Source organism: Pelodiscus sinensis, chromosome 1, assembly GCF_052426305.1.
Source record: "Pelodiscus sinensis isolate ZL-2025 chromosome 1, ASM5242630v1, whole genome shotgun sequence".
Lineage (NCBI taxonomy): Eukaryota > Metazoa > Chordata > Testudines > Trionychidae > Pelodiscus > Pelodiscus sinensis.
In genome coordinates, this window is record NC_143052.1 from 295,331,462 (window position 1) to 295,357,867 (window position 26,406).

Below are 26,406 nucleotides of genomic sequence, written 5' to 3' on the forward strand. Positions count from 1 at the left end.
CTATACCTCTGGGCATAACAGGGCTAACAGGCCCTTCAGACCCTTGACCTAAGTGTGCAGATTTAGATGTTCTTCTTTTTCCTTATTAATTGTATAAAATGGTGGTTTTTAACCCTTTTTCATGTGTGGGCTCCTAAAACAATTTCCAATAGAGGTGTGGAAATCTTAGACATAGTCTTTGGACCTTCAGTGTCTTAGGACCATAGGTTGAAAACACATGTTCTGTGGTAACAATAGCCTTTCATGGACCCCTTTTACATAGTCTGTGGCTCCCAGGGACCCATGGACCAGAGATTGAAAACCACTGGTCTAGAACACCAAGATGGATGTTAGTTCAGTTTCCCTTCTCTTACTTCAAGGAGCATATTACTCATGTAACAAAAAAGGTTAAGACATTTTAAAACCAGACTTGATAAAACACTAGGAAATACACTGGTGGGAACAGGCCTCTACTGGTAAGAAACTAGAATGGATGACCTAATCGTTCTCTTTCATCTCCAATTTCTATGATTTTCAATACTAATTAAAACTTGACTAGCTATTAGGATTGAACATCACAGCCAATTCAAATACCTTGTGTTAAAAGCGTCCCTTCTTTTTATCTTTTCCACCTGCCTATTTTAAGTAATTTTATATACATACCATTTATAAGCACTTATTTACAAAGGCATTCAGTTATAAAACTACCAAAGTCTCTTACATATAACAGTTCTTATTAACACTGTCAAAGCCTAGAACAAAATTAAGTGTAACATTATTAAAGAAAATATTTTCTTTAACATTAGAGTTGTGTATTTGGGTTGTTTATTATCATGATCCCCAGGTATTCAGTGGCTACAGAATTTGCCACAGAATTCACTCCTTGCTCCAGAACCTAAGCTTTCATTTAAAAACATGTTTCTAGTCCTCATGGCTGTGAACCAAGTGTAAGTGATGCAATATCTTCTTCATATGGAAGAGAGCTCCAAGCAATAGCTCTGAGAATTGGGAACCACTGCTATGGTTTTAATTTTGAAATGTAACAACGACAATGTCTAGTTGTCAAAGCCTCCAGTTTCTCTGTGATACTGTCTATGATTTTTTATTGTCTTTACAAAATATTTGACATTTTGAAAACTGATATGTGGAGGCAGGTAAAATACATAGAATTTACTATCAAAGTAAATAATACAGGCGATAGCATGCAGAATTTTGTTACAGCAGAACCTCAAAGTTATAAACCAGAGTTACCTCAGGAATGGAGGCTGTTCATAACATTGAAATGTTTGTAATTAGGAGAAAAATGGTTGCTGTTTCAAAAGTTCATATCTGAACATTGACTTAATACAGCTTGGAAACTTTACTATGCTTTCCCTTTATTTTTGTAGTAGTTTATGTTTAACACAGTACTATACTGTACTTGTGTGTTTTTTGTTTGTTTGGTCTGTGCTGCTGCCTACTTGTGCATGTATGTAACCCCCTTTTTCCTCCCTGGGGTACTCGGGAACAGGCCATGCTCACATGTGTGCTTGGGCGCCTGATGGTTTTAACATTAAAGGAGATCCTGAATACCCCAGTGGTGATGTTGTATAATTGGGGATTCCTTATCCACCCACTTGCTTCAGTCTCTTGCTCCTAAAGGAATATACAGTGGCAGTTCCTCCACCTGGCTGGCCCTATACACACTTAATGGTGTGCTTTGGGAGCCTCCAGTAATAATCTTATTCCAGTAATAATCTGGATCTAACTCCAAAACAACAATTATAAATAATATACATCTATTTGATTAAATTAGAATTAACACACCTTTACTTAACAGCTTAATGAAACAGGGTTCAACAACCTAAAAGTTAATACAATCAATTAACAAAGTACACAGAAATAAAGGAAACTTATGTAACTGGCATTTACACTGCCACCATTTATCCCACTCCAGAGTGTGCACTTCTCTGGATCTTAGAGTCCCAGACACTTGCTTGCGTGGGCGCGCTTGAAGGTCTGCAGCTGGAGTGGAGATAGCACTGTGCAGGTTCTGTGTGTGTCAGTCCAAGCTAAACAGCCAGTCCAGGCAAGGCAGTCCAGCAGGTCTGTTTCACTGGGCAGATCACTCTGCCTCTCTTTGGACCCAGAGTTAGTTTATTTTCTGTGCTCTGTCACAGGCAGCACTTTTCCAAACAGCCACAAGTACTCACAGTGCCTTCTATGCAGGGTTATGCAGGCCCTTCTCAGCCATAGGTACAGCCAGGATCTCCCTCCTTCAGGGACAATCACCAACAGCCCCTGAAGCAGCCTGCTAGATCCAAGCCCTAGCAGGCTCTTAGCAGTAAGCTCTAGCTTCCAGCTGCAGCTCCTGGATTGGGAAGGGCTCCACACTAGCAATCTGGCTCCTCTCTCCAAATTGGAGTCCACCAATTCTCTCTCTGCACTGCCTGGAAGAGAGCAAGTTTCCCTCCTTTTTCCCAAGGGCTCATGGGAGTTGTAGTCTCTAGGTCTAGATTGCAGCACAAAGTAAAAGTCAGAGGCTCCTATAATAAGAGAGCTACATGTACTTCTGGTTCCAAATGAGGTGTGCGGTTGACCAAGTTACATCGTAACTCAGATGTTCATAACTATTGATTGTTTTCCTATTTAAATAATTAAAACCCTCTATTTAAAAATTGCATCTGAAACTGCTATTTTCACCTCAGCGATTAGAATCCAGGAGCACTGCTATAAAGTTCATATTCTCCTTGCTGCAGAAAACTGTAAAGTTTAAGACAAAGATCTTTTTTTTTTTTTTAAAGGAGCCTTCAGTTAGTCAGAAGAGACTATTAGACATAATTTTCAAGTCTATGGAATATGTCACAAGCTATGTTGAGTCCAGTTAGAGAGCCTCACTGGCCAGTCTTTTGCAAAATAAAGCCACTGATTGGGGGCATAAATATGGATTTTGGAACAACTTCTGGCTTCATTTTTGGCCTAATTTATAAAGCACTCGAAAGCATGGAAGATTCAACAGAAATACTTGATATTGTTAATTGGATGGTAAAAATAACTGTTGATTCATCCTTTTAAATTCATCACATTTGTTCAATTAATTCTAAGCTTTTGCTATCTTTGTTAGGGAACTTGTTAAGTCTGTATTGTAAATATTTGACCATTTGATTTGGGGCTAGATGTTTGATGAAAGAGTGAGGGCAGTGAATAGCCGTATGATTTGAATTCTGTCAGGTTGGTGTGTTATTGCTTTATCATGCAAGGTTTCTTTAAAAAACTAATTACATGCTTTTCCCATGAACCAGTAAATAATAGCTTAAGGGTTCTATTGTTCTATTCTACTTCTAAGCTTTGTTCTATATTGTGGCAGTGCAGATCAGCACCATGGTGCTTGGGGAGGCTTTGTGTGGCATGAACACCTTAAGGAGATCTGTTCCTCTCTGGGTATACACTATCTGCATTTGGAGCTGTGGATGGGATTGTCAGCTCAAAGAGACATACTTGCACTAGCTCTGATAAAGGTAGCTTGTTAAAAATAGAGTTTAGCACAAGCAGTGGCATAGGCTAGTGCCCTGAAATATGTGCCTATGGGTTTGGCTTGGTACCTACTCAGCACCCATCTTCTTGCCTGTGCTGCTGTGTTTTTAGTGCACTATCAAGGTGAGAATTACACCTCCCCCCAGTTCCAAGTGTAGACATACCCTCCATGACTACCAGTGGTTCTAGTAGGGGTAAAAGGAGGGAGGGGAGAAGAAGAGCACAACCTTCAGGGCCAGTCTTAGGATTTATGGGGCCCTACGCAGGATTATCAAATGGTGCCTGACTGACCCCAGTGTGTGGAGGGGACACATCCCTTAGACAAAACCCGTGTTGGGGGCAGATTGCTCCATGCCACCCTATCCACTCTCCCGGCCCTGAGGCCAGAGACCCTTGAATGCTGGCTAGAGCAAATTCCCCCCAGACTGTGTGGAAAGACAGGTGAGCAGAATGAACTCATTCTGCCCTGACTCATGGCCACACTCCTTTCACCTAGCTCACCCACTCCACTTTGTGCAATTTTCCCCCTGGGGAGAGGATGAGAGAGCAAACCATACATGACAGATGTGAAGGCACATGGCTTAAAACTCTAATAGGGAGGCGTTCAAATACTACAGAGAAGAGGTGATATAAGAACCTACATAGTAGTGGCATAGTCAAAAGGGTCCACTTGGGCACGCTCTGACTTTGGGTGGGTGGGCAATGGTAGGGGTGGTAAGCCCCACTCCACCCTGGCCACGCTTCCCAGCTGAAGTGCCAGGCAGATCGGGGACAGCCCCACCCCATTCCCTGAGGTCAGCTCAGTTGTTTAAGTTTTACAAGCCTTAAAAACAATTACTATACAATTTAAACCTTAAATACTATAAATTCTAAAGCAATTAATACAACACAAAGCAATGCAAAAGCAGTTCTTCATCGAGTAGTGTCCCCGAGGGTGCTCCACTCGAGGTGCTGGGCTCGTCCCGGCGCAGCAAACCAGAGGAATTTTCATTAGCAATAGCCCCCTACCGGACCGCGCATGCGCGACTGCCCCTTTGCGCCTTTGATCTGAGCGCGGTCCGGTCTTGTCAGTTTCTCTCCAACCGTCCGCAGCCGCAGACGGAGTTAGATTAAGCTCCCTTTAAGGGCTCCGGGGCCGGGAGGGGGGCATATGAGTTTCCTCAGTTAGGGTATGTCTACACTACAAAGTTAATTCGAACTAACGGACGTTAGTTCGAATTAACTTTGATAGGCGCTACATTAGCGCTCCGCTAGTTCGAACTTAATTCGAACTAGCGGAGCGCTTAGTTCGAACTAGGTAAACCTCATTGTACGAGGACTAAGCCTAGTTCGAACTTACTAATTCGAATTAAGGGGTGTGTAGCCCCTTAATTCGAACTAGTGGGAGGCTAGCCCTCCCCAGCTTTCCCTGGTGGCCGCTCTGGCCAACACCAGGGAAACTCTATTGCCCCCCTCCCGGCCCCGGACACCTTAAAGGGGCACGGACTGGCTATAGTGCCTGTGCCAGGTGCAAGCCTGCCAGCACCCAGTTAGCAGACCCTGCACCTGGCACGGCTTGAGCCAGCCACCCGATGCCCCCCAGCCCTCCCCCTCTTCCCGGGAACAGGCTGGCGACTCCCGGGAGCTTGCCCGGGACTGCAAGAGGCGGGCACCCGCCTGGTCTACTGCGGACATCGTGGACCTCGTCCACGACCTCCGCACTAGGCACAGGAAAGTGGCCGTCTAGGGCAGGAGAGCTGCCAGCCTGGCCACCCAGGAGCAGGTTTGCATGAAAATCAAGGTGGTCCACTGAGACCCCCGACCCTGAGCCCTGAGCTTACAATGGCCGCACTAGGTCAGACCAAAGGTCCATCTAGCCCAGTAGCCTGTCTGCCGACAGCGGCCAACCCTAGGGACCCTGGAGTGGATGGACCAAAGACAGTGACCAAGCCATTTGTCTCGTGCCATCCCTCTCCAGCCTTCCACAAACTTTGGGCAGGGACACCACTCCTACCCTCTGGCTAATAGCACTCCATGGACCCAACCTCCATGACTTGATCTCACTTCCCTTTAAACTCTGTTCTAGTTGTAGCCTTCACAGCCTCCTGCAGCAAGGAGTTCCAGAGGTTGACTCTTTGCTTTGTGAAGAACAACTTTCTGTTACTAGTTTGAAGCCTGCTACCCATTCCTTTCCTTTGGTGTCCTCTAGTCATTCTATTATGGGAACTAATGAAGAACTTTTCTTGATGCACCCTCTTCACACCACTCATGCTTTTATAGACCTCTATCCTATCCCCCCTCAGTCTCCTCTTTTCTAAGCTGAGAAGTCCCAGTCTCTTTAGCCTTTCTTCATATGGGACCTGTTCCAAAACTCTGATCATTTTAGTTGCCCTCCCCTCTCCCAGCCTCTCTCTTCCCCTCTCTCACCTCCTTTTCCCAGTCTCCCTGAGTTTTGTTCAATAAAGAGAGATTCTATTTTTGACCGCACGTTTTCTTTATTTTGTACATCAGGAAGGGGGGCTAAGGAAAGGTAAGTGGAAGGAGGTGAGGGAGGAATGGGGTACGAGCCCCCGATGGGGAGGACTGGCCTGGCTCTGCGGGCTTCTGGGGGTGGAAGCTCTCCTGCAGCCCCCCTAATTTCCCCCTCTCCCCAGATGGCAAGTGCAGCCAGTCTGATGGCTGCGGCAAGTGCAGCCAGTCTGATGGCCAAGTGCTGTGATGTGCCCAGTGTGGGCACTCAGGGCACTCCAAGCCAGGACTGCTTTGCAAGTGGGGCACCCCTGAGAACTGTCTGTCCGGGGTGGGGGTTGGGTCCCTTTAAGCACAGCCCTCGGCTAGCCTGAGGCAGAAGCTCCACGCTCTAAGTCCTCCTCTGATGCCCTGCCGGCACTGCTTCCGGCCATCCTTAACCCCGGTTCAGGGTCCACTTAATGTGGACATGCTAGTTCGAATTAGCAAAACGCTAATTCGAACTAATTTTTTAGTCTGGATGCGTTAGTTCGAATTAGCTTAGTTCGAATTAGCGCTGTAGTGTAGACATACCCTTAGTTAGTTTTCTTGTTTAGTAATAGATAGTTACCAGTTATAGTGTTAGTAGTTGTAGTCCCCTGAAATCAGAAAGGGAGTCAGGATGCCAGGATTACCTGGCTTCAAGAAGTGCCTTCAGTGCCAGGAGGCTATCCCTGTCTTCGATGGACACTCCCGGTGTGTAAGGTGTCTCGGGGACGCTCACGTCCCAGCGAAGTGCAGCCATTGCGCGAAGCTGACAGCTCGTGCCAGAAGAGATCGGGAGCTGAGACTGAGGGTCCTTTTATTTAATAAGGCTCTACAAGCTCCAGAAGTCTCCGAGCCCCGCTCTGCACCCAAAGATCACGCTGGGCAAGAGATCTCCAGCAGGACCCATAGGACGCCGGGCGGCAGTTCGGGCAAACCGGGGAGCTCTGGCTGTGCGCCGAGACTCCCCGCGGACAAGTCGGGCAAGGGCCGTAGCTCCTCTGCCCCAATGCCAGCCCGCCACAAGAGCTCCACTTCAGCACCCACAAAGGGTTTGCGGGCAGAGTCGGTGCTGGTAACGGCTTCAACGGCTTTCCCAGAGCCGGCAAGAGAAGCCCTGGCACTGGGAGTTCCTGCGCATGCACGGCTGGAACCAGCTATGTCGGCACCTGCAGCTCCTTCTCTGAGTGCCGTTCCGTGCTCCTCGGTGCCGGGCACATCGGCACTGGATGTGGCACCGCAGCAGGAGTCTCTGCTAGCCCAGCCCTCAGCTCTCATGTCATCCCCTGGTGATCCTGCAGCACCGAGCCTTCACTCTGCTGAAGATCAAGTGACACAGGCTTCTTTGCTGCCTGCTGTTCAGCCACAAGCACCTCCTCAGCCTGCCTTCAATTCCTTGGGGCCAACTAAAGCGCAGCAAAAATCTGCAAGGGTCCGGATACTGTCACTGACACCGGACCGTGTCACCTTCTCTCCTGGACCTGATTCACCTTCCTCGTCGCATGTTGATTGCCGTCGTCATGTTCACCGTTACACGGCCCCCAGGGAACTCTACTATAGGTCACCTCGTCGTTCACCACCACGTCGATACTATCGAGATCACTACTCACGGTCTCCTTCACGCTACTATAGGAGATCCCTTTCACCAAGGTCCCCAAGACGTACAGAGTGCCCTTGTCGGTATGACACAGTGAGAAGATACAGTCGTTCTCCCTGCCACAGCCAGCGGGATGACCGATGTTATCACAAGTGTTCTTCTCATTCATCGCACCGCAGAAGGTATTCGCGGTCGCGGTCACCACAATCTTCTCGACCTGAATCTCCACACGGTCCGGACGAGTCTACCCTTTATGCTGCCCCACCATCCTCGGCTGGGGATTTGGATCCACACTATCAGGAGGATAAGCAGGACAACACTCCTCTTGACGGGCAATAGACCCCTGATTCCCCGGCGCAGCATTCCTCTTCCTTGCCAGATGACGCAGTCATCCCTGCGGACTTGTCTCCTACGGAGGACCACAAGCAGTTCCAGGAACTCTTCAAGAGGGTTGCGCAATCCCAGGACATCCAGACCACAGATGTGCAACAGAAACAGCATCGGCTGCTGAAGAATTTACAACCTTCCCAGAAGTCAAAGCTCGCCTTTCCCTTCGATGACGCTATACTGGAGGTGGCCAACAACATCTGGCAGACTCCGGCCTCATCGCTACCAACTAATAAGCGGTCAGACAAGAAATACTTCATAACTCAGAAGGATATGGAGTATCTGTTCACACATCCACAGCCTAACTCCCTTGTTGTGGACGCTGCGCAGCAGAGAACAAGAACTTCTCAAACCAAGAATCCCTCAAACGACAAGGAGGCTAAAAGACTGGATATCTTGGGCAGAAAAGTATATTCCTCCTCCACTTCTCCTCTGAGGATGTGTAACTTTGTGGCACAACTAGCAAACCACGATTTCGACAACTATTCGAAACTGCTCCCTCTATTTGAGCACTTGCCGGATTCCAAGCGTCAGATTCTCAAGGCAGTGATACAAGAGGGCTATACGGATGCCCGAACAGCCTTACAGATTGCCCTCGACATGGCGGATGCAGCTGCTAGATCCACAGCTTCGGCCATAGTTATGCGTCGGGCGTTTTGGCTACACCAGGCCGTTGTTCCTAAGGAGTTGCAGGCCAAGGTGGAGGATTTGCCCTTTGATCGCAAGTCACTATTTGCCCAGTCAACTGATCAGGTCTTCCACTCGGGCAAGGATACATGTACAACTTTGAGGACACTAGGGATGTACACGCCCCCCTACAAACGAAGGAAATACATACCCTACAACAGGCAAAGACCATTCTTGTATGCGACGCCTCGGACCAGGCCATACGATCAACAGAGGCCAAGACAACGTCCCCAAAAGCATCACCAACAGCCTAACAAGACGTCTGTCCAGCAGCAGGGCCGGCAGCAGGTTTGATGTGTTGATCGAAGGACTTCGGACCACCCCATTAACAGAGACTCTAGGCATCACAAAAGGCGTATTTCATCATCGTCTCAGGCCTTATCAGCATCATTGGGCTCTCATATCCACTGACCGGTGGGTTTACGACGTAATAACTTCAGGATATGTCAAGAAGTGAGGCGCGTGTTGATTAACAGCAGGCGGCATACAACGCGCAAATCCTATCTCCATAAGTGGCATCGTTTCCATTCGTGGTGCTCGGTAAGAGATCTTGACCCTCATTCACTGCCTATACAACAGATCCTAGATTATGTGATGCACCTAAAGACGACCGGAATGGCTATTTCTTCCCTAAGAGTTCATCTGGCGGCAATTTCAACCTTTCGTCTTCCAATTGACGGCCATTCAGTGTTTGCCCACCCTGTCACCAAAAGGTTTCTGAAGGGATTAGGCAATCTGTATCCGGCCCACAGGATCCCACCGGAGCCTTGGGACTTGCCTTTAGTATTGGACACTCTGACTCACTCGCCTTTTGAGCCGCTCTCAACGTGTGATCTACGAATGCTCACGATGAAAACGGTGTTCCTACTTGCCATTACGTCAGCGCGTCAAGTAAGTGAATTAGTAGTTCTTTCCGCCGATCCGCCGTACACACAATTCTTCAGTCATGCGGCAGTACTGCGTGTCCAACCAGCATTTCTGCCAAAAGTCAACTCTGCTTTCCACATAAATGAGCCCATAACCCTGCCGACTTTCCACCCGAAGCCTCACTCCTCATTGGAAGATGCACGTCTACACACTCTAGATGTCAGGCGAGCACTGGCCTTTTACCTTGACAGAACTCCAGTCTTTAGGAAGTCCCAGCGGCTTTTCCTTTCTACAGCCGAGCGCTCCAAGGGCAAGCAACTTTCTGCGCAGCGTATTTCCCACTTGGTCGTCGCTTGCATCACACAATGTTATGCCTTGTGCAACAAATCTCTTCCAAACGGTCTTCATGCTCATTCCTCCCGGGGCATAGCAACATCCATTGTCTATCTTTACGGAGTACCGTTGCAGGACATATGCCGTGCGGCAACCTGGTCATCTACCCTCACATTCGCTAGACACTATTCCCTCGCGAACATACTTACCTCTGATTCAAGGGTAGCTCAGGCTGTCTTGTCTACAGCACAAGGACGATAGGTCTGAAGCATTCATGTAACGTTGGACCACTGCTGTGTACTCACCTCGAGTGGAGCACCCTCGGGGACACTACTCGATGAAGAAAAGAGAGTTACTCACCCTGTGCAGTAACGTCTGTTCTTCGAGATGTGTGTTCCCATGGGTGCTCCACGTCCCACCCTCCTCCCTGCTTCGGAGCTTCTATTTATATCTTTCAGATGCTTCTGGTTGGGAGGAAACTGACAAAACCGGACCGCGCTCAGATCAAAGGTGCGAAGAGGCAGTCGCACATGCGCGGTCCGGTAGGGGGCTACTGCTAATGAAAATTCCTCCGGTTTGTGGCGCCGGGACGAGCCCAGCACCTCGAGTGGAGCACCCATGGGGACACACATCTCGAAGAACAGACGTTACTGCACAGGGTGAGTAACTCTCTTTTACTAAAAGATCTACTATATACAATAATAAAGCCTACTTCCCTTACACTTCACCTGTATGCTACTTTCAGTTGCAGGCAGGAGGTTGTGGTTCCGTCTTTTCCCATGCATAGGAATGCCACCACTGATGTAGATGGTATGAAGGGCCTAAACACTTCTAGTTACATCGAGCAGGACATGTGGGTCAATCCTGCCCATTCCGTCCCATCGATTGTTCTTACAAAACCCAATTTATAGCAGAGAGAGGCTTGGTCATTCTAATAATATTTACCAATTGATTACGTATTGTGTAGGATATGTAAAATGCCCAGTGCCCCTATTTGGAGTAAATCCTGCTACTCAGGATGTTACTGCTATGTGCGCAGTTGACAGTTCTATGACTGCATCTGTACTTTTTGCTTATCCGAAACAAGTACCAGTACAAGGCTGCTTGTCCTGTGTTCTTGACGTGGTCTTACGTACCATGCTTAATCTGCATTTTTATGCAAAATAATTCCTGACTCTTGGGCCTGCCTGCATGTTTCTTTACACCAGACTTGAGACATGCCATAAATCCACACTTTAGACAAGGCAGACATCACCATTTATTGCCAAAGCAGGGTAGTGCAGGCTCCCCTACACCCACACAGACCCACCTGTGGCTATGCAGTCCTTGTGACGGAATAAGATAGAGAATAGAATAGGATAGAATGCAGTCCTTGTGATCGAGTGCCAAGATTATGATTAGTCTTAAGCAAGAGTCCAATGAGACAATTCCTCATTATCTTGGCCCTGGGGATAATAAGACAGCTTACAGTAATAAAAACCTACTTTCAGTTGTTGGCAGGAGCTTACCCATAAAGACAGACACAGCAAACGGGGTGTGTTAGGAAATCCCAAAGAGGGACTAATGGTATGTTTTAAAAACTGAATAATTGCTGGTCATCATGAAAGGGGCATTTGTGGGGATAATGGAAGTATTTAGTTTTAAGGAGAGATTTGAAGGGAAGGGGTGGTGGTTGGTGAACATGGACAAGGCGATCACTTTATGCACAGGAAGCAGCATGAGAATCAGCTAGAGACAGAAGCAGGAGGGGGAAATGAACAAGGTGCCAATGTTAGTATCAGGAGCAGAGTAGGGTAGATACAAAAGATCAGCTGGACAAAAAATGCCAAAGGCACTTTATTTAATGGGAAGCCAGAAGAAGAAATCAAAGAGGGTAGGCAATATGGTTAGATTGACACAGAAAGTGCTTATAGCTGCCAGCTTTGGGGAAATGTGTAGGGAAAGCTGAAGGCTACCAGGGATGCCAGCAGGGAGGCAGCTGTAGTAACCACGATGGGAGATGGTCACAGCCTGAACTAGTACTTTACTTACTGGTGCAGGCCAGGGTGGTAAGGTGTAACCTGGGGCTTAGGAGACTCTGGTTCAGTGTCTGACTCTCCCAAAACCTTCCTGTGTGATTAAGTCACATACTCTCTCTGGATCTCAGGTCTCTATCTGTAACGGGCTTGTCATATATTCCTACCTCCATAGGGCTGGTGTGAAAATAAATGCAACTGTGGTATAATAACAGGAGCCCCATGACTAACTACTCTTAGGCAGTAGGTGGCTACGGCTCAAGGAGCCTCAGCCTCCCCTCAACCAAATCTACCTACCTACCAGCTCCCCCAGCTGCCCAGGACAGAATGGAGCTGCTGCTGCCCAAAGTGATTGCAGGGCTGGACAGCTTTATGCTGCAATCCCTGGGGGGACAGGAGTTGCCATTCCCATGGGGCAGGTTTGCTCTCCAAACCCTCTCCCTAGTCTCATTTTTGATACTGTATCAGGACTACTTGGATGCAGCACATGTGCGCATTTGAGAACTTGGAAGCATTTCTTTCAGAAAGGGTATGTCTACAAAGCAGGGCTAAACTTGAAATAAGCTACGCAACTTGAGCTACGTCAATTGCGTAGCTTATTACGCAATAGCTTATTTTGAAATTGGGTGCATCTACACAGCACTTATTTCGAAATGGAGCACTCTTCCTCTCACTTCCCTTAATCCTTGTAAAATGAGGGTTACAGGAGTTGGAGTGAGAAGTCGTCCGGCTGGACATTATGTCGACATTGTCACGCACTTTCTTATTTTTAAATAATGTCAGTTATTCCAAAATAATGGAGCTGTGTAGATGTACACAAAAGATGCATCTACACAGCACCCTTACTTCAAAATAAGGCACTATTCCGAAACGTCCCTTATCCCTCGTGCAATGAGGTTTACAGGACATTGGAATAGCGAGCCCATTATATTTTGATATAACGGGCTTGCTCTTAAGACACAGAATACCTCTGGTATCCCAAAATAGCGCTGCAGTGTAGACATAGCCAAAGAGACCAGATCTGGACATCTATGGGGATAAGGGATGGTCCATAGATAAATAATTTGACCCATTATCTTGTCTTTCCTGGGAAAACCATGATATCTTGCGAGGCTGTTCACAATCCCCCAGCCTCTGCTATAACCAGAGTTACTTATTTTACAAATACAAGAAAAATGCATTTTAAACATTTGTGTACTATTTATATTTAAATTCTGTCTATTTTGTCTAATGATTATATTGTTTATACCTGTGTTCAATAGTTTTAGAGAGGTAAATTAAACTAGAACTTCACAACAGCATGAATACATGTACAAAATTAAGATGCAGTGCAAAAAAAGACCTCTCATCAGGATGGTTACCTTATAATGAAGGCTTAGGAATTTATGTAATGTTTGTTGCTGTTTAAATAATACAAAATTATTGTAATTGATCAAGAAATATCTGCACTCAAGATTAATGTTTACTGCGTATTCTGATCAAGAGTGGGAACAAGAAGATGGTTATATGGGGATAGGTTTGCAATGTAACAAACTTAAAAGAGAACATATATCAAACAACCCCTTCTAAGGAGAGTTTATTTGTCCAGTCACTTCTGCATTCCCTTTGTTGTTATTTCAGATACTGTTGTATGAAGAATAGTATTAACCCTTATAATAGGGTTTTACTTTTGATAGGCAGTTAAAATACTAAATTTGTCATGAAGATCTCCATGTGTACAAATGAGGGTGAAGTCTCAAATTCAGCACAAAGGAACAAATTATGGCTGCCATCTACACACAGGCAAATAGAAAACCTATGGGTAAAGAGTAAGTAAAAGAGGAGAGGTTTATGCTCCATTTTTTGGCTCACCTACCACCCAAATATGCACCTGACGTATTTATGTAGGGCAACAGGATATGGTCCGAAGGCTTGGAAGGCTATTATCAGAAAAGGACCAATTTAAACAGAAAGGACCAAATTTAGCTTCAGTCTAAGTGATTTCATTTCTATGAAAACTAATGACGTGTGTAAGGAGAGGGGAGGTGTAAATCTCAAATTCTACTTTGATGGCATCTGGATTTAGATCAAGACATCTGTGAGTCAGCCCATCTCTAGCACACATCTGAGCCAAGATGATGAGGAACGTTTCCAGGAGTGGCACATGTAACAAAACTTACAGATGTATAAAACTTTGGGGAATTTCTCAGTTTTCTGGAAAGGTGCAGACTGGGCTGAAAACTGTAGGAAGCCTAAATATAGTAACTTTCAGAAAGAGGTATCTTCAGATTCCAAACTGATGACATGTGGTTATTTACTCACTAATTCTTTATCCACAGCAGGTGATTTGAATATGAGAAGATAAAAGACTTCTCTCTTGTTTCACAAGATACTCCTCTCATTACTCTGTGCAATAAGTGTCTGACTTTACTGACTTTGCAGTGACCATTTGAGTTGCTCTTGGACTAGGAGACAGTCTATATTATGTCTGGGACAACTGGGCAAACCCCAACAAAAATACTGTGCACACTTTTTTTTAAAGTGTTTTACTGCAGGGAAGGGGATTTCAAGGAGAGAAGGGTTGGTTTTGTGTAAAGAAATCCTTTTTTATAGACTGCAGCCAGCTGGATGCCTGATGCACTGCTTCAAGTTGGAAAGAAGGGAGAAAAATAATTCTTCCCTTAAAATGAAGGGTCAGACACTGATTTCACTTGTACCACTGGAGTAAGTGGAGTGACTCCTGAGTTACAGCAGGGTGAGATCAGAATCAGATCTGAAGTCTTTTTTTCCCTTAAAGATATTTAATTTCTGGGTGTTTTGAGATGTTCCTGCTATATCTTTTCATGAGCTCATCTTATGTATCTGTAGCATTAATCCACACACAGGGTATTTTCTGGGCTGCGATTTTAATTTCATTGATTGTTTACCAGCCACACTAATATTGAAGTCAGAAAAGTCTGTTCAACGTCTGCATTAATGGTTTGAGGGGCCTGGCTATAGTGCAGTTTGCTGTGGACTCTTAAAAGGGTTGTAGTGAAGTTACTGCTGGAGAACAGTGTCAGATTTCCCATCTCAAAGATCAAGGTTCTTTCTTTAGTCATGTGACACCTATAGATCTGGAAGCTGCCTTTCAGCCTTCCTTACACGGCCCCTGGACAGCAAATTTGACATGGTAAATACATGAAGGGCAAGAGAAGAGTCCAGTCACTATGGGTATGTCTAGACTACAGGCTTTTTTCGACAGAGGCTTTGTCGACAGATACAGTTCATGCCTGACTCCGGAGCCCTACCTTCCCATCTTGTTGCAGATCCATGCCTTGTTCCTGGCTCCTGCTCAGCTGCCTTCCCTGTTTCTGTGTTTTACTGCTGGCTCCTGACTCTGGTTCTGACCCTTGGGTTGTTGCCTGACTTTCTCTGACTTGGCTCCTGTTCCAGGCTCCCAAATCTTGATATGATCCGTAGGTCTGAGCACCACTGCTCTGACCACTAAATAGGACTGCTTACACTGTCCTTGACAAAATTTTATCATCCATTTAAAAAACAGGTAAGATAATCCTTTTAGGAGACTTTAATGCAAAAGTTAGCCAAGATTCTTACATATGGAATAGCACCACTGGGAATGAAGGAGTAGACAAGATCAATGCCAAAGGCATCCTTCTACTCAGCAAATGTACAGAGCATGACCTTGTGATCACAAACACACTCTTCAGAAAAAGCAACAGGTACAAAAAAACTTAGCAACGGCCTTGCTCAAAACAGTGGCACCTCCTAGACTATGTCACTGTAAGAACACAGGATCTAAGAAATGTTCAAATCACCCATCTCAGGAGAGGAACTGATGATTACTGCACTGACTACCATCAGATGAGGTCAGTCATGACCATCAGGATTGCCCAGAAGTATAAAAAGCAATCCAAATCACAAAGACAGCAATATAGCATCTAAAGCCTTCAATCTTCAGTGCACCTAGTGAACTTCCAAACACTCCTCAGTGAAAAACGGACCATATGCACCCCTAGAAATGACAACACAAGTGTCAAAGAAGACTGGAAAGCCCTAAAACAGACCATCCAGAAAGCTTGTGGGGAATCCATTAGCCTTGCTACCTACCACTATCAGGGCTGGTTTGACAACAGCAACATTGAGGTTATAGCCCTTTTTGGACTAGAAGAGAAAAGCTTTCTTTGAATGGCAAAAACAACCACTATCCAGTCAGAAACAGAGCTTTTTCCATCAGCTCAAAGCTGCAGTTCAAAGGAAGATCTAATGAATCAAAATCAAATGGTGGGAGGACAAAGCAAAAGAAATCCAAACATTCGCTAACAGACATGATATGTGGAACTTTTGTTGTTGTTGTTGTGAGATAAAGACCCTGTGCATAAAGCTCATATGACCTCACACCTGTAAGATCCAAAGATAGCAGTACCCTTCTTAAAGATAGTCCATCAAAGAGCTCTGGAAGGAACGCTACCAAAAGCTTCTAAATTGAGAAACAACTATGACTGATGACACCATCAATACCATCTCTCAGCACCCAATCTGGGAAATTCTTGCCAACTCACTGACATCTGAGGAGGTCTTCAAAGCAATTAAACAAATGAAAAACAATAAAGCACCAGATCCTGGTAGCATACCATCCGAAGTACTGAAAGTGTGTCTGTGGAGAGAAACACTGATTAACGAGCTTTATTTGCTGCTCCCTCTAAAATCTTGTGCACCAAAGAAATCCCTGCTGACTTATTCGCAAAAAGGGAGACAAGGTTGATTGTGGCAACTATTGAGCCATTGCCCTTCTGTCCATCATTGGGAAGGCTCTTTCTAGAATCTTATTGAATCACCCACTCCCTCTGGTAGAGGAAGCACTTCCAGAGTCCCCATGTGGTTTCAGACCATCACCAAGCCAAAGCAGATCCTGGAAAATTACCAAGGAAACCAGGAGCTGTACATGAAACAAAAGACAGGACTATGCAGTACTTTAAAGACTAACAAGATGGTTTATTAGGTGATGAGCTTTCGTGGGCCAGACCCACTTCCTCAGATCAAATTGTGGAAGAAAATTGGCACGACCATATTTACCAAAGTGATACAATTAAAAAAAAAAAAGTGAACACATATAAAATTGACAAATCAGATTTTAGAACAGAGGCGGGGTAAGGGGGGAAGGTTAGTGTCTGTGAGGTAATGACATTAAACGTGATAATTGGGGAAGCTATCTTTGTAATGGGTCTTAACAAAGATGCTAATTATCTCACCCATATGTAAAGTGTCAAATTTAAGCATGAATGACAGTTCTGAGGCTTCTCTTTGAAGTCTGGAGTTAAAATCTCTTTGAAGCAATATGCATGTTTTAAGATCATTGAGAGAATGGTCAGTCTGGTTAAAATGGCAAACAGTTTTCTCTCAGTGAGAGAGCCTGATGACTGTTTTATAACACGGCTGCATCTCTATCACTATTCCAGGAGCTGTACATGGCCTTTATCGATCTGACCAAAGCCTTTGACTGTGTCAACCATGAGGCTCTGTGGAAAATCATGTCAAAGTTCGGCTGCCCAAGGTAAGACTCCTCCACGACCAGATGACTGCCTCTGTTCTGTGCATGGCTCTACCTTTGAGCCCTTTTACATCAGTTTGGATAGCAAACAAGGCTGGGTATTGGTTCCCACCCTTTTCTCAGCAGCTATGAAAACAGTACTCCAAGACCATCTACCACAGGGCATTGACATTCAGTATTGGACTGATGGCAAGCTCTTCAACCTTTCTCACCTCCTCCATTCCTGAACTAAAATAATATCGGCAACAATAACCAAACTCTAGTATGCAGGTGACTGTGCTTCTCTGAAGCTTACAAACACCTAGGACTAACTCTGAACCTCAATAAAACAAAAGTGACATCATTATCTCCTCAAACTTAGAGGAGATACTAGTTCTGGTACTTTCTACAACACAGTATGTAAACTGTTGACCAACACTGACTTCTCATTGCTGATAACTGTACCCAGGACAGATACTGGAGGCTGAACAGCTGATGTATCTGTGCTGAACAATAATTTTTACAATTTATAGAATAGTAGCCTTTTATAAAGTGCACACATGGAATCTAAGGGAAAATAGATCAACCCAGTTTATTTGGAATACTTAGCAGCCTAAAACCTTGTTGGTTTGATTTGCTGCTGCTGCAAGTTCATGGGTAATGACCAGGGTGAACCAAAGGAATGGGCATGTTTTCTAGAGTCTTGCTGACTGTAAGGTGTTTGGTTTATGCTTGTAGCATAACAATATTATACAACTTCTAATCTGATATGGACTCGCAAAGCACGTTTGCTTCATGTGAAATGCTCGAACTTGTTCTTTAAATCATAACAGGTCATTAAACCACTTGCCAATATTTTATTCTCCATGCAATCTGAATCTACACATCCCAGGGTTACGTATGGACAATGTACTGACCTCTTCACCTGCTCCTCCGCCATCCTGTTCAATACAGCTGCAGTCCATGCCATTGACAGTCTTTGAAGTTAGTTCCTGACTGTTTGTGACCTATTTATAGTGCACTGACAAAATTTAAGACAGGTGAGGACCTTGTCTTAACTATTTATGGCTTAAGGGGGAGGAAAAACGTGAGAATTTTCTTATTGAATGTCAGATGTCCCAAAAGGCTGCAGATGTGTAAATAGATGTGAGTGTTCCCATTTCCGCATGGTTTTGCTTTCTCCTATAGGTTAGCTTTCTCAGAAGATGAAGAAAGCCAAACTTTCTAACTTTTAGGGAAGTTATAAATCTTTGTAACACATATTACAGTGTTTTCAGACAGATAAAATCTGTTCATTCCACAGGTGACTTTCTGTAACCCATTAATTCTGCACTTTCTTGAATAACGTGGACTTGGAAGTCACTGTGCCTTTCTTTTAAAAGCTCACTAGTGAATGGGAACCTTAAAGTCCTTCAAAAACACAAAGCTGAGCATGCCCTGTCTTAAAGCATGAAAGTTACTAGGGTATGTTGCTAACCTAATTTCTACCATAAAGGAATTCCTCTTTTATCAGTGTGTATCAGTCATACTGATGCTGACTCCTTAGTTCCTTTACTCCCATGTTCTACTATAGGCTCTATGGGTATGTCTACACTACCCTCCTAGTTCGAACTAGGAGGGTAATGTAGGCATACCGCACTTGCAAATGAAGCCCGGGATTTGAATTTCCCGGGCTTCATTTGCATAAGCGGGGATCCGCCATTTTTAAATGTTCCACGAGGTGTACCGGTAGTTCGGAATAGGAACCTAGTCCGAACTACCTAGTTCGAGCCCCATGTAGCCGCGCTACATGGGGTTCGAACCAGCGGGGATTTAAAAATGGTGGCTCCCCGCTTATGCAAATGAAGCCCAGGAAATTCAAATCCCGGGCTTCATTTGCAAGTGCGGTATGCCTACATTACCCTCCTAGTTCGAACTAGGAGGGTAGTGTAGACATACCCTATGATAGTAGAATGCAGCAGGGTTCTTTGGAGGCACATAGGAATCACCATTTTAAGGTAAAGAACTTAATAAATGGGGGAGTGCCATACATTTATTGGTATTGCTCCACACCGCTGGGTACATTGTTCAGCAGTCAAATGTTAAAATTATTCAAAGGAGGTAACATACCTCCTATAGCTAATTCACTGGAAATAGGTTTGTTTTTTACCAAGAGACAAAACTTTTGTAAAATATGTTGAGAGACTTTGCTTATGAAGGCATTAATTAATACTGTAGGAAAACCAAACTGAGAATAACAGAATGTGCCAAAGTTATCCCAAATGTTGTTAGAACACACTGTGTTTATATTACTTACATACGTCAGTTAGTACGAGGAAAAATTAAAGCATCACAGACTTTTATACAGAACTTCATTAAAAATTTTATTGAAAATTAAAATGCACTTGAAATCAAATTAGCATTTCTTTAAAGCTTGATGTTTTTTCATTCATACCTCTCCTGGGCATCCTCAGGGACAACCACAGCTCTATCAAATAGCTTGTGAGTGCTGCAGCCCAATAAATAGGCATGCCAACTTGCCCCTATATTGACCCCACTACAATCATTTACCACCTTGTTTTTGGCTACATAAACTGCTTCTAAGCACTTTCTCATTCAAAAACCCCAGGGCACCTTTCAAAGCCCGGCATCAGCATGCAAAATCGTGAGAGTCTCTCAACCTCGCGTGTGCACATATATGTGCACTCAAGGCTTTGACCATCATTCTCCTCTCACTTGCGTAAATCTGGCACAGTTCCACTGCAGTCATTGTCACTGGCTTGCCATTCTTGCAAAACAGAGAAAGTGTGAGAAGAATCAGGCCTTAATGTGGTTCCATACCTTCCTTTAATCTTACACTTGTACCCTGATTTCTCCCCTGCACAGAAACAGTTTTACAGTAAACTCCAGTAAATTGCTCCTTGTCCATAACAATGACCTGATTCCAAATCCACACATTTTGGCATTCATCAAAAATAATTATTTTAAAGTCAATCAAGTGAAACCAGTAAGAGTTCAGATACATGCCTTTAATCTTGGCCTTTCCTCCATTTTGATCCTGGCCTAGGCAGCTCAGCGTAACTGCATTCATTTTGTCCTCCTGTTTCCTTCCATGTATGCCTTCCCCATTCCTCCCAAGTGCCCTGCTTGAAACTCACCTTTTTTAACAGACTTTTTCAAACCAAATTTTCCCTTTCCAGAGAATTATTATTTTAACAGATGACTGATAACAAATAAAACAAAGATCCTGGAAGTAACAAGACATGTGTTCTACTTCATCGCCCAGACTCACTGATAGTTTTTTTTTTCACTTTCCAATACAGGATACTCTATTTGTCTATTTCTGTTTAAATTCTGTAAGCACTCTGGGGCAAGGTCCAAGTCTTCATACCTGACTGTACAGAACCAGCATGCTGTTGGTACTATACAAATAATAACAGTTTAATTCAACTAACCAAAAATATCAAGAGATGTGAAACCACTTCTGAGGCCTTATTATTAAAAAGCCATTCTGGGCAATGTGAGTTTACACTGCACTGTGATATAATTATATCACAGTTTGAGCTGTCTCACTGGCAGCATCTAGGATAGCCTGAAAAGCCAAATCCTGAAGTTACTACTCAGGCAAAAATCCTGCTGAAGTTCAGTGAGTTTTTCCTTATTCAGGTCTGTACAGTTTGGTACTTTGTCTATGAAAGGGTTTAACTTTCATCCTTCATTAATTCTTGTGGATATTAATTTGATAAGAACAGGTGTTGAACCATTTCAAGACCTTCTTCCCATGGTGGGTCATTGTTAACTAGTACCAGCTAATTTTCTGTGTTTTTCAAAAGTCCTTTATAGCTAGAGCTGGGATGCTTCCAAAGCATAAACTCCATTATGTCCTGGCAATTCCTTGTCTTAATTTTCACATTAACATGGAGAGGACAGTCAAAATGCAGAATGTTACCTGGATAGGGTTCTCACCCAATCCATCTGACTGCCTTTCATTTATCCCTTCAGAAAGATAACAGCTTCTATGATCCGATATGAGCACAGGTGGGGTGGGGAAGTGCTCCTGATTTGGAGTGCTGATGCAGCACACTTACAGCAACCTCTGGGTTTTCAAATGAGAAAGTGCTTAGAGGCAGTTAATGTAGCCAAAAATGAGGTGGTAAATGATTGTACTGGGGCCAATATAGGGGCAAGCTGGCATGCCTGTTCATTGGGTTGCAGAACTTTTAAGCTATTTGATACAGCTGTGGTTCTCTGTGGAAATGCCCAGGAGAGATTGGGGTGAAAATGTGGATCTTTTAAGAAATTTTAATGGGATTTCTATTGCCTTTTAATTTTTAATAAAACTTTGAATAAAGTCCTGGTTGAAAGACCATGGTGACTAAGAGATTCCATTTTAACATACTGCACAAACAATTGCCAGTAATGGGAGAAGGATGGGCTTTGTAACAATGTTGTGTGCACCTTTTTCAAATACATTTAATAATGAATGATATCAAAATGGAAAAAGGAAGGTAAAAAAAATCTGCTGTGTAGTCAGTAAGTTTGGAAGAAATTACTGAACTTTTGGCATCCTTAACGGATACCCTCTTCACATGATAGTTACTCTGCTCCAAAGACAGTATAATAATGCATGCCAAAAATTCTTCTTTTTCATTTGCATGAAATTGAATTGACAGATATACCTGTCTATTTTACATCCAAGAAAATGTCTTGTTAGAAACGTGTGAAAATATATTATATGACAGACGCTGAAAATGTTTCAGATACAGCAATAAATTGATTGTGGTTTTTGGACCAGATGTGAACTATGTTTAGCATTTTTCATGCAGGCCTGTTAGTCTAGCTATGTGCTTAAATAAATGCAGAGAATTGGTCTTGTGTGTCAAGGAAGCTCCAATGAGTATAGAAGAGCTACTTTCTATCTAAAATGGAATTATACACACTAAGTTTCACACCCATTATGCAAGCATTAAAACCACAAACTGAACTTAGGTAAAGGTGTGGCAGTTGTTGGTTTTCACTTTATTAACATGCATGAAAACACTTGGAATGTTTAGAGTCAAATAGACACAGTGGAAACCAGAAAGGCTGTGATGTTAATTATTTTCAGAGCAGAGATTCACTCCATAATAGCGATATCTGTGGGGGGAAAATACTTGGAGCTTGTTTAAGACTGACAACTTAATTGAGAAATCATACCATGTTCTGAGGGTGATTTCTATGCTATGGTGATTTCTATGCTATGCTTTACATGCTATGGTGGCTATAACTGAGATACCAATTGCTCATAAGTGAAACAGGGCAGCCATGTCTTGCCACATTCTAGTAAGATTCAAGTCTGAGCCCAAGAGTTCTAACATATACTCACACAATAGGGTAGAGACAGCACAGAGAGTAGCGTGGTCCAACAGACAAGACTTAGGACCAGAAATAAGATCAGTGGGTCTCCCTTCCCACCAGAGGACTGTTGTCAATGGGCACTGCTCATATCGTACAGAGGGGAGAAGAAGTGTCATGAGTTCAATTTCTGTTGTTCTATTTCTGACTTGGCCATATTCTCTTCACTTCTCTGAGCTTCAGTTCATCATCTATCACAGTGATTCTTAAATGGTGGGTTGGTACCTCAAAGTGGGTGCCACCAGTGTTCCCTCTAAGCTGCGAGCAGCACAGCTTCACAGGTGATTAATCAGCCCCGCCCAGTCAGAGGCTCAGGGCTCCGTGCACAGAGCTGACTGCCTGGGTGGGGCTGATTAATCACTTGTGCTCCTGATCTATAAAATAGGAATAATGCTACTTATATATCTTTGTAAGGAGTTCAACTGATGAGAGGGGATACTTAGTCATATTACAGTTTTAATGCCAAAATATAGTTTTCCATCTCTGTAGCATTCCGAAACTGGACAGACGTTTGAATCAGAGCTTCTTACAAATCTGAGATGAGCTTCCTCAGAAATAACGCACCACTTCACCTTAGAATCATAGAGTTGGAAGAGACCTAGGAGGTGAGTACAATAACTGTATGTATTCTTTGGTACATGAAATTTAGGGAACTGGTTGTATGGCACATGTGACAACAAATATGCTTTCCAGGATGTGGCAGGTTGGACCAGAAATATATAGATCATAGTGGTTCATGAAAACCCTTTGTGGGCACCACCTGCTAATATCTTATGTTTTTATGTTCTTCTTCTATCTGCTGCTTGTATATAAAAATAGAAGCAACCCTCTTTTCTTCCAATGTCTTGATCTAATATAACCATCAACACAGTATCTAACTGTACATAAATAGGATTCAGACTGAATTCTTTATGAAATAGGGTATAAATTCTCTATCCCTCCTTCATTTCAGTTGTTAGTATTAGTGGAATCAATTTACTGAGTCCCTTCAAGTTAAATTTTCCATCTAATAAATACTGGTCATTTTTAAAACAGGAACAAGAAAAATGGCATAGTACCAAGAAAAAGACTTGTTCGTGCAAGGGTGAAACAGCTTGTTAAAAATAACATGTATGCCTTACACTTCCAACCAACACCATTCAATTAGGAGTGTGTTTCAACTTTCCCATCCCATTTTAAATTATTTTCACTGTTTACACTAAAGCTCTGGACATTAGAAAGTGAAATGCATTTCTAAATCAAAATATATACGACCTCTTTGCATATTAATGCTAATTTGTTTTTGATGGGTTTCTTGTGAGTTAGTGAGCTGGCAATGCATTTTTATGGAAAATAGTTTTGAAGCATTTGTTCAGAGGGGGAAAAATATACAGAACTACATGCACTTAGTTCAAATTTTGGACTTTACCAGACTTGACAATGTCACTTTAAGTATGAAACTGTCCTTTTGTGTTTTGATAGTACTGTGCTCAACATGCAATTTTACAGTGCGTTTGCAGTAAATAATACCTAGGTGGGATATATAATGGTGGAGTTCAGGGCAGAATTTCATCCTTATGTCTGAATTTCCTTGTTTGAATCCATTTTAAATTATTCTGTCAAAATACTTTGTTGGTTAAAGGGACACAGATTAGATGTGGTTTGACAGCTAAACTATTTAGAAGTTTTTATTTTATGGAATACTAAGATAGATTTATTTGCAATGGATACTTGGTAAATAGTTGTCTTTAAATGTGTCCATGACACAGTTTTTAGTAAAACTCAGTACAGTTCACCCTGACTACTGCTTTTCAAGGCTCACATGTTTATCATGAGTGGGAATAAGTCTTTGTCTACAATACAGTTATAACTGAAGTAGAGACACCCAGTTTTAACTTGGTTAAGAATTGCCATGCAGATGGGACCTAACTATGTCCTCATAATTTCAGTTAAAACCTAGGACTGTCACAGATGTTGTTGTTTAATTTATTTATTCAAAATAATTTTGTCTATCTATGCTGTAGCTTTTAAAGATGGTGAAGCTCAGATCTCCTGATTTGCTTACAGTGCTAGTATAGACAGAACCAAAAAGTTCTGCATGTTTCTCTTTGTTAAATGTATTTTCAATATTAACAACATCAAGCTTTCAAAAATCATGTCAGTCCTATGATCCTCAAGAGACTATGTAAAAAATTATTGGCTTAAAAATAATAAACATAGGGTTATTTTTATTTGATTTCCTGTGTTGGAATGTTAAAGACTGTCTACGCAGCAAGTAGACACTCATGTCTGGCCTGTACCAGCCAAGTTCGACTTGCAGGGTGTAGGCTACGGGACTGTTTCGTTCCTGTCTATACTTCTGGGCTCGGGCTGGAGCCTGAACTGTAGGACCATGCAACTCTGGAGCCTGGAAGTCTATACAGCAATGAAAAAGCCCTGCAATCCCAAGCCCAGGAACCTGAGTCTGTTGTCATAGTCCAGGCATGCGTTTTTCTACATTATCAGGTTTTGCTCTTTAACTATGAGGGCCAGAAACTTGATATTTTTAAATAAAAGCTGAGATTCTCACTTCATCTGTGAACTCAGGAGCAGGTGCCTTAAGAATTTCCCTATGTATTGTAAAAGTCAGGATATAAACATATTTGACAACAATCTTCTAAGTATTCTATTTAGCAAGAGGTTGCTGTAATCCCACCACCAGCACCTCTGCTGCCCAAAGACAAAATACTTTCCAAGAAGGACTTAAGTGAAGACAGAGTCAGATTTGGGTCCTTAAATGCCTGGCAATGTTCCTTTGATTTAAGAGAAGTAAATAAATTCCAAGTTAGGCTTAGACTCTGTCCATAACCAGTCTCCTACACATCTTGCTTCATTCAAAAACTCCTGAGAAGGGATGGCTGTAATAGAAATGCTGACACAAGCTTAGCATACTGATGCGGTAAAACAAATCTTATAATAATATTAGCATTACAACATAGGAAAACATATCAGATGAGTGATACATATTTTTCGCTTTAACAAAACTGCAACATGAATAAAGATCGTGTGACATATTGATGTGTATGTTCCTTTAAGAAAATGCTGTCTTTCTCCTAAGTAACATATGTATACAGGGTTCCACAAGCACATGCATTTTATCACATATGGCTGTAAATAGGCACTTACTGTAAAAACAGTTTAACTTGTTGTTAGGCTTCTAGTGGTCTGTTCCAGGGCTGCCATTCCTCTGCCTCACTTTTCAATATTGCTCATTGTCTCTTGTAAGAGATAACTTTACTATGCAATATATAACACTGATGAGCAAAACAGCTCAGATGAAATAGGAAATCCCTCTGACCTTGGTCCATTTTTATAACTCAGAAAGAGTCACTTTTGAGCTTCTGTGAAGAGAAAGGTTAAGCACTTTTGGTTCCTGGCTGGGAAGTGCTGAAATTCTGTATTGAGCCTCTGCTGCTTCCATCAATCTCCTTCCAAAATGTGCTAGGAGAATCCAGCCATATCTTTGCTCCCCCACAGGTTCTGGGATTCTCCCCACAACAGGCTGCAGGTCCCTTTTTACCTTTTGTTTTTTTCTCTGGACAAGAGAAGAGAGCAAGTGGCTTCTAGTGGCTTAGATGGGTCAAATGTCAGCCTCACTCTGCCCTCCTACTTTTAGGATGACTGACTAACAGACCCGTCTCTCCACACTTACTTCC

General features: G+C 43.3%; 1 long non-coding RNA gene across 1 annotated transcript in view; it reads left to right on the forward strand.

Annotated features, from left to right (window-relative positions):
- The window catches only part of LOC112545516 (uncharacterized), a 59,498-nt gene extending 36,123 nt beyond the window's left edge, over positions 1 to 23,375 (forward strand). The window contains exons 2-3 of the long non-coding RNA XR_003089005.3: positions 17,289 to 17,383; positions 23,222 to 23,375. This is a non-coding gene — a long non-coding RNA (uncharacterized LOC112545516). The remainder of the gene's footprint in view (positions 1 to 17,288; positions 17,384 to 23,221) is intronic.
- The last annotated feature ends 3,031 nt before the right edge of the window (positions 23,376 to 26,406 follow it).